The sequence below is a fragment of the Cornus florida genome, unplaced genomic scaffold (assembly GCF_030987335.1).
Source record: "Cornus florida cultivar Cherokee Brave unplaced genomic scaffold, ASM3098733v1 CherokeeBrave_3.0.0_Hap2_Chr05, whole genome shotgun sequence".
NCBI classification, from domain to species: Eukaryota; Viridiplantae; Streptophyta; class Magnoliopsida; order Cornales; family Cornaceae; genus Cornus; species Cornus florida.
This window is the reverse complement of record NW_026775575.1, coordinates 26,296,831-26,315,500: the sequence shown is the minus strand read 5'-3', so window position 1 is coordinate 26,315,500 and position 18,670 is coordinate 26,296,831. Positions and strand designations below refer to the sequence as shown.

Sequence of the window (18,670 nt, the reverse complement as noted above, 5' to 3'; positions counted from 1 at the left end):
GAGGTTGTGCCAACAATGTGACAAATGGGGAAAAGACAGAATAAGGAAAAAGACGGAACAGGGAAAAGGACGAAAGGAGCATATTGTCCGAAAAATGAAAATGCAGAAATGAATCAGTCCTCAAAGGAAGTTGTCAATTCTCTTATGAGTCTCAGGAACCAATTCCGAGCACTCGAGATGACACTAAGCGACACGAAATAGAGCTTAGAAAAGAAAATTAAACGAAAAAAATTCATTCGTAAAATTTCAGGAAAAAGGAAATGAAGGCAAATAACCGGGTCGTTACAACAACATATCTAGTAATGTGACGACCCTGGTTTTTAGGCCAGCGTGTCATGTGATAAACCGTAAGGATGATCCGATAACGGATCCGAATGCGGAAGCGAAAATAGAAAACAAGACTCTAAGAAATCAAAGTGACCTTCCATGAGGTCGTGGAACTCAACAAGAACTGATGCGGAAGCAAAAGATCGAAAATATGACAAATAAGCCCCCAGGGGCAAAATAATCATTTCTAAAAACTGTAGATTTGGGTGCCACCGAACACACCGCTAGAAAGACAATGAAAAACTAATCAAGATGGACTCAAGAATCGCATGATTCGGAGTCCGGACGAAGGAGAAACAGAATGACGAAGAAAAACGCGCACTTAAAGTAAAAAGGGTAAACTGATAATTATCCAGGAAGAACCAGGTGCAACCGAGCACACCCTTGGAAAGACAGCGAAAATTAGTCAAGTTAAAAAAAAAATTCACTTGAATCGGAATCCAGACGAAGGAGAAAAGCCCAAAAGAAGAGTTGACGTCGTGGCAGCCCGACGAGGGGGCCATGACAGCTCCCATGCACGCGCCCATGCACGCCGCTCGCATGCTGGGTGCACCATGGCTGGCAGCAGCAGCCCATAAAGCTGCTGTGGGCTTATTTTCCAGAAAAATTCCGAACAGAGGCTGCATTTGGAGGCTTAGATGAATTTTTTTGCAAAAACACAAAGAAGAAACCCCCCTAAAAATTGAGTTTTCTACGTGGCCCGCTAGAGACTTAAAAAAAAACGCAATGTAAAATGTCCAAAATGCCCTCCCAAGAAATCTGGTCTAGATGGTCGAAAAAGCTGCTATATAGAAAACTGAAAGCTGAACTTCGTAAGCGATTTCCGATGCCAAGACGACATTTTCTAAAAAAACATGGAAAAGAAACCCCCCCTAAAATCATGTTTTCTATTCAACCATGTTAAAAGAAGAAAATAAAACCACCGTGAAAGGTCCATAATGCCCCTAGATCAGAATATGCAAAAACAATGCGAAATGAATTCACAAGAGGCTAAAAACACAAATGATAAGGTTTTGCCCAGAAATGACCATGCACGCAAACGTAACTTACCTATTTGGACGTGCTACAATTGTCCATGACTTAAAAATACCACCGATACAAAACCCGACCCCCCAACGGGCAAAAAGGCAAAAATGGAACTTGGAATGAAAACTCGGAATCCAAAAATACAAAACGGGATCAAATGACCGTTTGGCACTTGGCCACACTTCATACAAGATTAATAAGACCCTATAAAAGAATGAAAATGGAATTCCCACACCTTATGCAACCACGGTGAAGCAATGCCTTGCAATTTTTCAAGATTTTCGCAAATATTTCATGAAGTTAAAAAGTACATAGAACACAATATACATGTCATTGGCCTCCGGCCTCGTCTCATACATATCAATTACATTGATAGGAGTGTACTTAAGTACACATTACATATATGGAATCAAATATACATATTTTGACATATAAGTCTACAAAAAGATATTTCATGCTAACATTTGCATGAAATGGAAACTTGAAAGCTACACGACATCCAAGGAATGCTAGGCTTCACGAACCAAGTCTTCGTACCTGAAATATGCCCCAGTATCATAGGGGTGAGTAACATAAAGCTACTTGTAGGAGATGAGCATGCATCGACCTAGCATTTTACAAATTTATCACCTTAAGGTCAAACATGTTAAAGGGGCTCATGCTACCTAACGTCTATGTCCAAGTGAGACTCGGGGAGCATCCTAAGCTACCTTAGAGGCTAAGCAACAAGAATCATGATATACATACGTGTATGAAACGAATCATGGTTGGGATAATCCAAAGAACACAACAAGAAGAATGCTTGAGCATAAATTAACATGAACTGCATTTTCAATACAATTGAACTAGGTCTAGAGTAATCCATAAAACATGACAAAAGCATATTTGAATACAGTTAACAAGAATCACATTATCCATGCAATTCAATAACAAAAGAGCATGTTATACAATACAACAAGGTTTAAGTTCTCAAAGCCATCAACTTAGAATCTAAAGCACAAAATAACAGTAGTGGTTCATGCCACCTAACGTCTATGTTATAAAAGAATCAATAGGATCAATCCTAAGCTTTATTAGAACGTCAAAACACGATTTTCAATATCGATGCAATTTAACCAACATTAGAACTTCCAATACAACGCATAAAGAACAATATCGCAAAGTTAACATCCTGTAACTTAAAATGGAATGACAAATAAGAAACAAGAAGTTACAACATCATCTAGTTATCAACTTGAAAATGAAATGCGCAATCAAACGAAGTGGATACTCGGACGTCACGCCGGATCAGACCGACAACATAGTTACTTTAGGGTTACTAGCCCATGGGTAACCTCCCTATGTGCGCACTAGACTATATATAGAGGGACTATCCCCCGTACAAGAACCACGTCCTACCTATAGTAAAACAACGACATCCCCAAGTTTCCAAAATCAACAAGTTGTGCAACAACGCATATATCAACAGGAATATGCAAGATAATCAACTATCTACCAAGCACAACCAAATTTGGAAACCTATACAATCCATGCTCTAAGTCCACAACAAATATGATACGATGAATGTCGAATCTTCAGCGTGCGATTCGTTACACGCTATGCATGAATGATGTTAAATACGAAGTGTGCAAATCATTACACAAGGCAACAATATATTCAATAAGGAAAACATATTCTCATGAATACAAACATAGCAACTATGTTATCCAATGTTCAAAACATAACCAAATGAATATACAACAAGTCTAAGTCCATGATTTGAATATAGAAACCACTTCTAAAACATAACTAGATCATGGAGCAAATTGATAGAATTTAAATAGATAAACACAATTAAATTCTCTACATTTCCAATTCAATTTCAATTAACCTCAATTTAATACATGTTAAAGATCATGGCAAGGTCATCACCTATATTCATTCTAAAACTCAATTAGGTTGTTAGAACAACAAAGTAGAACTTTAATTAAATCATGCTAATTTTAATCCCAATGTTCTAAAACAACTTCTAATAGTCCCAAATTAATATATACTAGTAAACAAGTCATGGACAATACAAATATCAAGTTAAAACCTTAATTAAGCTAATGGGACCAGGAAATAGATTTTCTTTCATTCTTTTAATTAAAATCTCTAGCTTTTTCAAGCTTAACCAAATGCTCTCAATTTAACATATCTTAGAGAACCTGCCAAGGACTAATGTAATATTACATTTCAAGCTCAATTAATGCAAGTTTCACCTATGTAAATTAAACTTTCACTAAAGTTAAATATAAAATAAAGGTTGCAATTCTCATGCAATTAATCCCAATTTAATACATGTGAACAACCAAACCAAAGCTTAATTTTCTAACATGCCATAATTCAATTCCAAGTTGTATATCACCATGAGGATTAAATCTTAAACAAGGAAATTAATTAAATGAAAGGATTCAAAACCTCACCGAATATTCTAAATCAAATATATGTGAAACTATATGGCATGTAAATCAAGAATATCAAGTCGGAATTCGAATGGAGTGAACAGTGCACTCGGGGCAAATTAATTAATCAAATTAATTAATAATTACTAATTTTCAAAACACCTCCAATTACTTTCAAATTCAATTATGTTAAGAGCATGCTAAGGCCTAATATAATATGCTAACACATATTAATTTCAAGCTAGTTAAGGCCATGTGAATTAATCTTTCACCTAAGATAAATATTAAATAAAATCTTTAATACTTATTCAAATGTTCCAATTTTAATACACGACAATGAGCATATCAAGGGGAAATATAAAATCATGCTACATGTTTAAACCAAGTTATGAGCAACCGGAAAATTAGATCCCGTACAGGAAAAATAAATAATAAAATCTCTAAATTTAATAATTAATCATGCAAACAAGTAGTATAAGCATCACAAGCATGCTATATAACAAGAATTTCAACCTTGAACATCTCCTACCTCAATTTGAGATGAAAATCCCAAAGGCCCACCAAAATAAAAGTGCTCCGAATTCGACGATACCGAGAGCAACTAGAGTACTTTTTTGCAAAAGTAAAGATACGTATTTCGTGGAAACCACTCAAGATGAAGGCACGTGAAGTCAAAAACCAACTCCAAGCGTGAGAAGTGAGGTTGCGCCAAAAACTGACAAACGGAGATATGACAGAATAGGGAAAAGGACGAATAGCGCATAGTGTCGAAAAACGAAAAATGTGAAAATGACTCAATCGTTAAAGGAAGTTGTCAATCCACGGAAAAGAGTCTCAGGAACCAATTCTGAGCACTCATGATGACACTAAGCGACACGAAACAGAGCTCAGAAAAGAAAATTAAACGAAAAAAATTCATTCGTAAAATTTCAGGAAAAAGGAAAGGAATGTAAATGACCGGTCGTTACAACCTACCCGTCTTAAAGGAATTTCGTCCCCGAAATTAGGAACATACCAGAGAGAACAGAATAATGACCGAACAAAAGGTCAAATCAAAAGACAACTCACAACGCTCTGAAGGACAAATCTTGAAGTCTAAAGATCAACTGAAGAACGCGAAACCATGAACTGAGACAACACCTCATAAGAACTGGCACGTTTACTCAATGTCAACCACCGAGAGAATCCTAAGAAAACAAAGCGTCAAACACAGTGAAAGAAGAGAGTGACAAGGCAGTACGAACAGTGACCAGAACCCGCCCACACTTACTCGTCAGCAAGGTAGCAAGACGGTATAAGGCAATAGTTCATAACATGCCCCAACTAGGTCAACTCTGAGAAACCTATTGATACAGATGACATCAATGTTGAAAATGATCATTACCAGAAGCACTGCGGGAACCAGGCATCTGCGAGAGTTGGGGTAGCTAATCCCAAAACTCTGACAACAATGACACTGGCACCATTATGCTTAAGGCCTTAGATCTAAAAGCCACCATGGAAAAGGAAATGAAATGGTGCCTCCTTGGCCCACGTCTCACTCCACCAGACAAGGAAAAGGAAATGAATCGCAGTCGTCTACGCTCACATGAGCCTCACTCGCATCAACCAACAGAACAGACAAGAAGGTTCCCTACATGGGTCCTCACAGAATGAATTTCTCCTATCTAAGGAAGAAACTCGTGAAACAAGAACGCATCCAAGGGATACGACAAATCCTAAGGGACAATGCAAAAACCTAACATAAAGTAAACAAGTAGCATGCAACATAGCATAACTATCTACTCACATAAGTAGTAAACAAGTTGCCACATAAGCAAATAGGCATGTTATCAAATCAAACATGTTATCAAGAAGCACGCAGACATGTTATCACACCAGAACATGATAGTGACACATAACATGTTATCAGGAAGCATATATACACAAAAGCATGCTCAACCAATGATAGATGTCTCAAAACACCTGAACATGTGAACATGTTATCATACAAGACATGTTATCAAGATACAAGTGACAAATCAAAGCAAAACAACATGAGCATGATATGCACGCAAAACCCGTCGTCCAAGGTATTCGAACCCGGATGCTCTGATACCACCTGTGACGACCCTGGTTTTTAGGCCAGCGTGTTCTGTGATAAACCGTAAGGATGATCTGATAACGGATCTGAATGCAGAAGCGAAAATAGAAAACAAGACTCTAAGAAGTCAAAGTGACCTTCCATGTGGTCGTGGAACTCAACAAGAACTGATGTGGAAGAAAAAGATCGAAAATATGACAAAAAAGCCCCCAGGGGTAAAAAAATCATTTCTAAAAACTATAGATTTGGGTGCCACTGAGCACACCGCTGGAAAGACAACAAAAAACTAATGAAGATGGACTCAAGAATCGCATGATTCGGAGTCCGGACGAAGGAGAAACGACATGACGAAGAAAAACGAGCACTTAAGGCAAAAAGGGTAAACTGGTAATTATCTAGGAAGAACCAGGTGCAACTGAGCACACCGTTGGAAAGACAGCGAAAAATTAGTCAAGTTAAAAAAAAAAATTCACTTCAATCAGAGTCCGGACGAAGGAGAAAAGTCCAAAAGAAGAGTTGGCGTAGCAGCAGCCCGACGAGGGGGCCATGACAGCCCCCATGCATGCCCATGCGCGCCCCCATGCATGCCGCGCGCGCGCTGGGTGCACCATGGCTGGCAGCAGCAGCCCATAAAGCTGCTGTGGGCTTATTTTCCAGAAAAATCCCGAACAGAGGCTGAATTTGGAGGCCTAGATGAATTTTTTTACAAAAACACAAAGAAGAAACCCCCCTCAAATTTGAGTTTTCTACATGACCCGTTAGAGAATTAAAAAAAAAAACGTAATGTAAAATGTCCAAAATGCCCTCCCAAGAAATCTGGTCCAGAGGGTTGAAAAAACTGCTATATAGAAAACTGAAAGTTGAACTTCGTAAGCGATTTCCGATGCCAAGACGACATTTTCTGGAAAAACACGGAGAAGAAACCCCCCCCCCCCTCCCCCTAAAATCATGTTTTCTATTCAACCATGTTGAAAGAAGAACATAAAACCACCGTGAAAGGTCTATAATGCTCCTAGATCAGAATATGCAAAAAAAATGCGAAATGAATTCACAAGAGGCTCAAAACACAAACGATAAGGTTTTGCCATATACATATTTTGGCATATAAGTCGACAAAATGACATTTCATGCTAACATTTGCATGAAATGGAAACTTGAAAACTACACGACATCCAAGGAATGCTAGGCTTCACAAACCAAGTCTTCGTACCTGAAATATGCCCCAGTATCATAGGGGTGAGTAACATAAAGCTACTCGTAGGAGATGAGCATGCATCGACCTAGCATTTTACAAATTTATAACCTTAAGGTGAAACATGTTAAAGGGGCTCATGCCACCTAACGTCTATGTCCAAGTAAGACTCGGGGAGCATCCTAAGCTACCTTAGAGTCTAAGCAACAAGAATCATGATATACATACGTGTATAAAACGAATCATGGTTGGGATAATCCAAAGAACACAACAAAAAGAATGCTTGAGCATATATTAACATGAACTGCATTTTCAATACAATTGAACTAAGTCTAGAGTAATCCATACAACATGACAAAAGCATATTTGAATACAAGTTAACAAGAATCACATTATCCATGCAATTCAACAACAAAAGAGCATGTTATACAATACAACAAGGTTTAAGTTCTCAAAGCCATCAACTTAGAATCTAAAGCACAAAATAACAGTAGTGGTTCATGCCACCTAACGTCTATGTTATAAAAGAATCAATAGGATTAATCCTAAGCTTTATTAGAACGTCAAAACACGATTTTCAATATCGATGCAATTTAACCAACATTGGAACTTCCAATATAACGCATAAAGCACAATATTACAAAGTTAACATCCTGTAACTTAAAATGGAATGACAAATGAGAAACAATAAGTTACAACATCATCTAGTTATCAACTTGAAAATGAAATGCGAAATCAAACAAAGTGGATACTCGGACGTCACACCGAATCAGACCGATAACATAGTTACTAGCCCATAGGTAACCTCCCAATGTGCGCACTAGACTATATATAGAGGGACTATCCCCCGTACTAGAACCACGTCCTAGCTATGGTCAAACAACGACATCCCCAAGTTTCTAAAATTAACAAGTTGTGCAACAACGCATATATCAACAGGAATATGAAAGATAATCAACTATCTACCAAGCACAACCAAATTTAAAAACCTATATAATCCATGCTTTAAGTCCACAACTAATATGATGTGATGAATGTCGAATCTTCAGCGTGCGATTCGTTACACGCTATGCATGAATGATGTTAAACACAAAGTGTGCAAATCATTACACAAGGTAACAATATATTCAATAAGGAAAACATATTCTCATGAATACAAACATAGCAACTATGTTATCCAATGTTCAAAACATAACTAAATGAATATACAATAAGTCTAAGTCCATGATTTGAATATAGAAACCACTTCTAAAACACAACTAGATCATGGAGCAAATTGATAGAATTTAAATAGATAAACACAATTAAATTCTCTACATTTCCAATTCAATTTCAATTAACCTCAATTTAATACATGTTAAAGATCATGGCAAGGTCATCACCTATATTCATTCTAAAACTCAATTAGGTTGTTAGAACAACAAAGTAGAACTTTAATTAAATCTTTCTAATTTTAATCTCAAGGTTCTAAAACAACTTCTAATAGTCCCAAATTAATATCTACTAGTAAACAAGTCATGGCCAATACAAACATCAAGTTAAAACCTTAATTAAGCTAATGGGACCAGGAAATAGATTTTAATTCGTTCTTTTAATTAAAATCTCTAGATTTTTCTAGCTTAACCAAATGCTCTCAATTTAACATATCTTAGAGAACAAGCCAAGGACTAATGTAATATCACATTTCAAGCTCATTTCATGCAAGTTACACATATGTAAATTGAACTTTCACTAAAGTTAAATATAAAATAAAGGTTGCAATTCTCATGCAATTAATCCTAATTTAATACATGTAAACAACCAAACCAAAGCTTAATTTTCTAGCATGCCACAATTCAATTCTAAGTTGTATATCACCATGAGGATTAAATCTTAAACAAGGAAATTAATTAAATGAAAGGTTTCAAAACCTCACCGAATATTCTAAATCAAATATATGTGAAGCTATAAGGCATGTAGATCAAGAATATCAAGTCGGAATTCGAATGGAGTGAATAGTGCACTCGAGGCAAATTAATTAATCAAATTAATTAATATTTACTAATTTTCAAAACACCTCCAATTACTTTCAAATTCAACTATGTTGAAGAGCATGCTAAGGCCTAATAGAATATGCTAACACATATTAATTTTAAGTTAGTTAAGGCCATGTGAATTAATCTTTCACCTAAGATAAATATTAGATTAAATCTTTAATACTTATTCAAATGTTCCAATTTTAATACACGACAATGAGCATATCAAGGGGAAATATAAAATCATGCTATATGTTTAAACCAAGTCATGAGCAACTGGGAAAATTAGATCCCGTACAAGAAAAATAAATAATAAAATCTCTAGATTTAATATTTAATCATGCAAACAAGTAGTATAAGTATCACAAGCATGCTATATAACAAGAATTTAAACCTTGAACATCTCCTACCTTAATTTGAGATGAAAATCCCAAAGGCCCACTAAAATAAAAGTGTTCTGAATTCGACGATACCGAGAGGTTTTGTCGGGGACAACACCGTGAACAAGAATCTGCAAGAAGCCCCATGAAAATCATAACTTGACCTCAAAACCAAACTCAAGAAATGGTCAAAACTAAATTCTAATAAGGGGGAAAGGTAGAGCACGGCGAGGGGAACAACAAACGTTAAGGCCGAAGACTTTCCATCAAAGAAAAGTGAACCAAAAGAGGAGAGAGAAAATGGTAGCACCCCTTGGGCTGCCATGGGAGCTCCAGGTCGTGCATGAAGAGGGGAGAAGATGAAAAATGAAATATCTCACCCCCCTTTTATAGAAATCTCAAAAAGTAAAATTTGAGCAGACGCGCTCAAATGGCAAAACTTTGTGAACAAAAAAGATTCAAAATGATAAAATATGAACAGCGGAAGAAACGGTATAAAAAACTGAGTCCCGAGCAGAAAGTTATGCCCAAAACAAGTTTAGCGAAAACTTGGGCCAGAAACCCTGAAACTGGAAAACGTTGACCAAGATGAAATTCCAAGAGTACACAACTCGATAAAATATGAAAATGAATCCCGTATGAGGATCCAGGCTCAAAACAAGACATTTTGCAATAACTTTCATTAATTGCACAATGGCCCCTCCAAAAAGTGAAAACTACACTTATGGCCTAGAATGAAAATATCTTCCTAAAATATTTTTTTAAAAACCCCTGAAATAAAATATCTTCAAAAGATATTTACGAAATACACCCCAAGAAAAGAAAATAATTTGAAAGAACTTTGCATCCATGCCCCTATGGACACCGGGAGCAACCAGAGTACTTTCTTGCAAAAGTAAAGATACGTATTTCGTGGAAACCACTCAAGATGAAGGCACGTGAAGTCAAAAACCAACTCCGAGCATGAGAAGTGAGGTTATGCCAAAAACTGACAAACGGAGATAAGACATAATAGGGAAAAGGACGAAATAGTGCATAGTGTCGAAAAACGAAAAATGTGAAAATGACTCAGTCCTTAAAGGAAGTTGTCAATCCACGAAAAAGAGTCTCAGGAACCAATTCTGAGCACTCGAGATGACACTAAGTGACATGAAACAGAGCTCAGAAAAGAAAATTAAACGAAAAAAATTCATTCGTAAAATTTCAGAAAAAAGGAAAGGAAGGAAAATGACTGGGTCATTACAAGTAAGTCATTAATCCTTTCATTAAGCTCGCAAGTTAAACACACCACAAGGTGAGAGATATATGTTACTTGCATTTAAAAGTATGGAACATCAAACAACAAGCACGGATTGTCCTCCCATCGAACAACTATGTTACCACTACACTATAATTAAGCTAATGACATGAAATAAAACTAATGATGCTAAAAGAGAGGTACAATCCATAAAGAAATGAGCATGGACCATCTAGAAAATCACAAGAGCATTCCTTTAAGAATAATATTTTGACAATAACACTAGAAATAGAGACAAACACATAAATATCTATTCTAGCATACATAGACATATGGATAGAATGAAATGATCAATTGGAAGCATTAAACCACATAAATCATTGTATAAACAAGATCTATATATAAAAGTGCCAAAACATGTATTACAACACTAATCCCTCAATAATCCACAAAATCAAGATGTAGAAAGCATGCTTGGGGCTAACTCTAGCCCCAAGAGGATGTCTAGCCACTCATGGTAGTGCTTCTCCAACCCTCAGGGGCTAACTCCATGGTAGAGATTTGCTCCTTGATTGATGAAGACTCTCCAATGGTGTCTCTAGCCTCCTCCTCCTCTAAGCTTGCTCTCCAAGAGATGATATGATATGGTATTAGGTCCTCTACATTCTGTTCATTATGGCCTTCCATTGATGTAATGGATCGGGTAGAACTAGTACTTCCTCTTCCCCTAGGATTTCTAACTACAAATTCAAGATGTAAATCAAAAGGGACAAGAGTTGGTCTTAGTGATCTACGACCATGCATGCATAATGTGAAAACATATAAACACAATGAATGAACAAACACTTCAACTTCACAACAATTTCAATGAAACTTCCTCCACAAACACTTAACCCATACTCCTATGTTTTAACAACAATGATGCAAAGAATTATTAAAAATGCCTCCACGTGGGCTCACGGTTTATCTAAGAAATTAAAAACAAGCCTCCACGCGAGGCGACGATTTAACTAAGGGATTGAGTAAGAAAAAGCTCATAAAGGTTCTATAGCACTTCAACTCGAAATTTAAAGCTTCGCTTAGCAATTTTTTTTTTTTTAAATTTTTAGCATTTTTCCTTACTTGCTTAGCTCATTTGCTTGAATGCTCCTTTGCTTGCCTCCTAGCTCAGTGCTCCTTGTCAAAGATGAACAAACACAATAAGTTACAAAAGAAAAATAAAAACAAAGTAAAGACACGATCAAAAGAGTACTAATTACTAATTGATTCCACAAATACGATGTTGCCTAATCCCCGGCAACGGCGCCAAAAACTATGGGGTGTCGCCGCACTATAAGCTTAAAAGTGTGTAATTAAGGTGAGGGCTAAGTTTTACATTTATAAAAGCCACTACTACCTTTACTAAAAATATATTTAGGGTGAGTAGGGATCATCCCAAGGGATTAGAGTCGTACTAGCTTATGGAATCACAATTAGGGTTAGTAGGTCGAGTGATCAAACAAATGGTTGGTTGGTTGATTAAACTAAAATGTAAATTAAACTAAATAATTAAATGCAATAAGGAGTAAGAAAGAGAGAGAGAAATCTTAGGGTTTAGAGGTCACCACCAAACAATATTTTTTTACACCCTTAACTAGTAACAAATGAGGGAAATGTGTGTTGCAATATTGATGTATGTGTATGTTTGGTTGATTCAATTAGCAAGAGTGACCAATTAAGCATACATTATCTAATCAACATGTGAAAAGCACAATATATCTAGCAATTAAGTATATACTGTCTAAATAGCATGTGAAAAGCACAACATATCTAGCAAGTCATTAATCCTTTCATTAAGCTCACAAGTCAAACACACCACAAGGTTAGAGACATATGCTACTAACATTTAAAAGTATGGAACATCAAACAACAAGCACGGATTGTCCTCCCATCTAACAATTATGCTACCACTACACTACAATTAAGGTAATGACATGAAATTAAACTAATTAAGCTAAAGGAGAGGCACAATCCATAAAGAAATGAGCATGGACCATCTAGAAAATCACAAGAGCATTCCTTTAAGCACAATGTTTTGACAATCTCTAGATCTATAGCATTAATACACATAGACATGCATCAATAACACAAAAAATAGAGACAAACACATGAACATCTTTTCTAGCATACATAGACATATGGATAGAATGAAATGATCAATTGGAAGCATTAAACCACATAAATCATTGAATTAACAAGATTTACATATAAAAGTGCCAAAACATGTATTACAATACTAATCCCTTAAAAATACACCAAATCAAGATGTAGAAAACATGCTTGGGGCTAACTCTAGGCCCAAGAGAATGTCTAGCCACTCATGGTAGTGCTTCTCCAACCCTCAAGGGTTAACTCCATTGTAGAGATTTGCTCCTTGATTGATGAAGAGTCTCCAATGGCGTCTCTAGCCTCCAAGAGATGATATGATATGGTATTATGTCCTCCTTGTAAAAGACAATCCTTATCCTTATATAGGTAGGTCAAATGACACCCAAAATGAGCTGGGGTCGTGTACACAATATTCCCCAATGATTGGATAAAGGACAACTTTCAATGAGCTGGAATTTTAACTTTTTTGTATTGGAGGAAGTTCGATCGATCGAACCTTGGACTTAGATTGATTGAACATGGCTGAGATCCATCGAACTTAGGTTGGATCGATCCTCACTGGTGGCGCTTTTTAGATAAAGACAAATCTGAGATATTTTGAAGATATTTTTAGGAAAAGGACAAAAGTGGTTGGTAGGGTGGTACAATTAGATAAGATCAATCATTTGGATAAGGACAAAGCAGTTCGATCGACGGAAGAATGATGTTGGATCGATCGAACATTTGGGATCTCTGAAAATATCATCATGGCTCTGATCCATCTTGAAGTGCTGAGATTGATCATGTTGGATCGATCGAAGATTTTGATTTCCACTTTTTTCTTCCATTTGCTTCCACTTGGCTCCTTTATTTGATTTATCCCAGAATTGCTTCATTTCTGCTCTTTTGGCTGAGTTAGCTTATTTTCGGGATAAGTGCCTAAAAATGGAAATAATACGAAATCAATCTAAGACAGTAAAGTAAGATAAATAAAGGTACTAGAATGCCTAAGCTTAAGGGGTTTAAATACGCACTTTTCAGCGCTCATCACACCCCCAAACTTAAATATTGGTAGTCCCTAGCAATGAACTAGAAAGTAAAGGAATGAAATGAACAACTATACAACTATGAACTAGAAAACAATGAACGGATAATGCCACTTTCGTAGGGAACACGATTGCACTTAGTATTTGCAACAAGCCTTTTAAACCCCTAGGTTACCCCTAGTGGACGAGTGAAGTCTCGTGAGGGTTTCCAGAAATGGTACCCACAAACATTAAGCTCATTGTCACAAAAGAGACACCAATATTGTAAACAAGCATTGGGAGAAAACTACCTCAAGTATGCAATTTTTCAAACATTTCTAAGCAATCTCCCAAAATCTCAACATCAAGCAAGCAAGTATAGTCCTCTGCACATCAAGAAAATGATCATGCAAATCAAAACAACTCTAGGATCCTTTTGAGTGGACTGGCATTAAATATGTTGCTATCTTAGCTAACTAAAAAATTAATCACATCCTTACCCTCAAACTAGCACACAAATCTTCTACCGATCATTAAGACAAAAAGTGGACCTTTTATTAAAGCTTTATTGTTCTAGGTGCGCTTATTCTTTCCACTCAATTTTTTTTTTTTTTTTTTTTTTTTTTAGGATTAAAGATGGAAGCATGGTGCAATGTGTTGATCTATTAAGCTTTCTAGCGATTCATGAGATCGAGCGTTAGGTCAATGACTCCCAAACCAGATGGCTTTAGGGCACTAGGTGTTCAAACACCCCTACAGACTTACAAGCTCAAATCAACAAGGCTATAAATCAAGACAACTTCCATCTAATCATTTCCCATTTCTCACCTTTTGGAGAAGAACTACCATGAGTGGCTAGAAATCCTCTTGGCGTCAGAGTTTGCCCCAAACAGGTTTTTTACACCTTGATTTTGTGTATTATTGAGGGATTAGTGTTGTAATACATGTTTTGACACTTTTATATATATAGATCTTGTTTATTCAATGACTTATGTGGTTTAATGCTTCCAATTGATCATTTTATTCTATCTATATGTCTATGTATGCTAGAATAGATGTTCATGTGTTTGTCTCTATCTCTTGTATTATTGATGCAAGTCTATGTGTATTACTGCTATAGATCTAGAGATTGTCAAAACATAGTGCTTAAAGGAATGCTCTTGTAATTTTCTAAATGGTTTATACTCATTTCTCGATGGATTGTGCCTCTCCCTTAGCTTAATTAGTTTAATTTCATGTCATTAGCTTAATTGTAATGTAGTGGAAGCATAGTGGTTAGATGGGAGGACAATCCATGCTTATTGTTTGATGTTCCATACTTTGAATGCAAGTAGCAGATGTCTCTAACCTTATGGTGTATTTTACTTGTGAGCTTAATGAAAGGATTAATGACTTGCTAGATATATTGTGCTTTTCACATGCCATTTAGACAATATATACTTAATTGCAAGATATATTGTGTTTTCCACATGTTGATTAGACAATGTATGCTTAATTGGTCACCCTTGCTAATTGAATCAACTAAGCACACACATATAACAATATTGTAACACACATTACCCTCATTAGTCACTAGTTAAGGGTGTAGAAAAGCATTGCTTGGTGGAAACCTCTAAACACCAAGAACTTTCTCTCTCTCTTACTTACTCCTTAATGGATTCAATTACTTAGTTTAATTTGCTCTCTAGTTTAATCAACCAATCAACCATTTGTTTGATCACTCGACCTACTAACCTTAATTATGCTTCCACAACCAAGTACGACTCTAATCCCTTGGGACGATCCCTACTCACCCTAACTATATTTTTAGTGAAAGTAGTAGTGGCTTCTATAAATGTAAAACTTGGCCCTAACTTTAATGCACACTCTTAAGCATATGGTAGGACGACACACCATAGTTTTTGGCACCGTTGTCAGGGATTAGGCAACGTCGTATTTGTGGAATCAATGAGGAATTAGTACTATTTTGATCGTATCTTTACTTTATTTTTAATTTTCTTTTGATTACTTATTGTGTTTGTTCATCTTTGACAAGGAGCATTGAGCTAGGAGGCTAGCAAAGGAGCATCCAAGCAAAGGAGCTAAGCAAGCAAGGAAAAATGCTAAAAATTTTAAAAAATTTGCTAAGCTAAGCTATAAATTTGGAGTTGAAGTGCTAAAGGACCTTTGTGAGCTTTTTCTTACTCAATCCCTTAATTAAATCATCGGCCCATGTGGAGGCTTGTTTTTAATTTCAAAGATAAATCGTGAGCCCACGTGAAGGCATTTTTAATTGTTCTTTGCATCGTTGTTGTTAAAGCATAGAAGTACGGTTAAGTGTTTGTGGAGGAAGTTTCATTGAAATTGTTGTGAAATTGAAGTGTTTGATCATTCATTGTGTTTATATGTTTTTACATTGTGCATGCATGGTCGTAGATCACTAAGACCAACTCTTGTCCGTTTTGATTTGCATCTTGAATCCGTAGTTAGAAATCCTAGGGGAAGAGGAAGTTCTAGTTCTACCCGATCTATTACATCAATGGAAGGCCATAATGAAGAGAATGTAAAGGACCTTGGTCACATAGACCAACAAGGTATCCTTCATCCAAATGTGCATCATGAGAACATACAAGCACCATTAAACCATTCATTCACTAACCACAACAACAACAAGGCCAAGTTCCATTTGGAATGCCAAGGCCAATGTATGCTCCGCAACCTCCCATCATTCAAGGAAATCAAAATCAAGGTGCCCATGTTGCACCTCAAATTGCTTATCCTCCACTTACTTTAAGAGATCACTATGTGCCTAATGAATATAATGCACCCACATGCATTCATTTGCCACCATTTAAAGCGCATCACTATGAAATTAAGCCACACACCATTCAAATGCTTCCTAACCATCATGGACTTCCAAGTGAAGAACCTTACAAGCATTTGGATGAGTTTCTTAAAGTATGTTCCACCATAAAATATACGGACATGTCGGAAGAGGTTTTAAGACTCAAACTTTTTCCATTCACCTTAAAAGACAAGGCAAAGTATTGGTTTAACAATCTTAGGTCTTTTTCAATCACTTCTTGGGTAGAACTGCAATAAGAGTTCTTGAAGAAGTACTATCCGGTTTGTAAGACCAATGCCACGAGAACCTCAACTCGAGAATTTTCACATTGGGATGGAGAAACATTTCTTGAGGCATGGGAACGCTTTAATGAATTGCTTAGGAAGTGTCCACATCATGACATGCCCAAATGGCGATTAGTTCAATATTTCTTTGAGAACTTATCGGACAATTACAAAGGCATGGTTGATGCTTCCATGGGTGGCTCATACATTGATAGGTATGAGGATGATGTATGGCGTCTTTATGAAAGCATGAGTGAAAATTCTTTTCATAGAACATTACCAACCAAGAATGGTAGAAATTCATAAGGTAGGAAGTGTGTTGGCTTACATCAAGTCGACCACTCAATTGAAATAGCCGCCGAAATTAAGTCCTTATCTTAAAGGTTTGATCAATTCTTGATTAACCAAAACTCGGCGAACCAAGTATCTTCCTTCCCTAACCATTTTCATCGTGCATCAAATGAAACATGTATGACTTGTTCTAGTGTTCTTTACTCTACTTCTCATTGTCCTCACGGATAAGTGCAAAATGAACCTAATGAATAAGTCAATACAGGTTTTGTGAATCAGGGGAACAATCCTTACGGTACTCATTATAATCCAAGTAGGAGAAATCATCCGAACTTTTCTTAGAAAAACCAAGAAGAGGGCTCAAACCCTTCCCAAGGCGATTTTTATGGGAGGTACATTCCACCTCCACTTCAAAACCAAGGATCCCAAGGTTATAGACCTTATCAATCACAAGGGAATCAATTTGCTAATTCTCATTTTCCCAACCAATCTTATTCCCAAGGAAATGCTAGAAGTCCCGCCTTTGAATAAAAAGTTTTGAATGCTTTAGGCACTCTTGAGGCTAACACTCAATTGCTTCATTCTCACTCTCAATCTATTGCGAAGCTAGAAACCCAAGTAGGGCAAATAGCAAGCACTCTTAATGCAAGAGAGAAGGGAAAGATGCCTATTAATGCCCCACCTAAGCAGCAATATGTTGTGGAAACCCATTCCTCATCGGAAGGCCACACCATTGAACATGTTAATGTGGTGACTACCTTGCAGAGTGGTAGGATTGTGGACAATTAAGTTGAAATGTCCAATGAAGAGAGTGAACTAGTGCAACCTCAAGTTGTCACCCGTCCAATTTCACATCCCATTCCTCCTTCATTGCATATACATGATCTTGTGAATGAGAAAACTTCAAAATGTGATTTGAAGAATGATTTTGAAAATAATTTAAAGAAAGATTTACAGAAAAATAAATTTGAAAAGGTTTTGTTGAAAAATGATTTGAAACAAAATGAATTGAAAACTTCTTGTGTTGAAGAGACTTCAAAGAAAAATTCTGAAACAATGTTTGAACCAAAAGTTCCATTTCCGGATGCCTTAAAAGGATCCATTTCAAAAGACAAGGAAAAGGCAAAAACCAATGAAATCATGGAAATGTTTAGGCAAGTAAAAGTCAATCTTCAACTTCTGGATGCAATCAAGCAAATTCTGGCTTATTCCAAATTCTTAAAAGACTTGTGCACCCAAAAGCGGAAGAACAAAAGCCAAGCACTAGGAAAAGTGGTTTTGATCGAGCAAGTAAGCTCAATTTTGCAACATAACACTTTGCCAAAGTTTAAGGACCCCAGTTCACCTACTACTTCATGCATTATTGGTGATCATATCATTAATAGGGCGCTTCTTGACTTAGGAGCAACTGTTAACCTTCTTCCATACTCGGTTTA

The 18,670-nt window shown here is 36.5% G+C and overlaps 1 pseudogene; it reads right to left on the bottom strand.

Moving 5' to 3' along the window:
* Nucleotides 1-16,963: 16,963 nt before the first annotated feature.
* Nucleotides 16,964-17,062, bottom strand: LOC132310851 (small nucleolar RNA R71; annotated as a pseudogene).
* Between the last annotated feature and the right edge of the window lie 1,608 nt (nucleotides 17,063-18,670).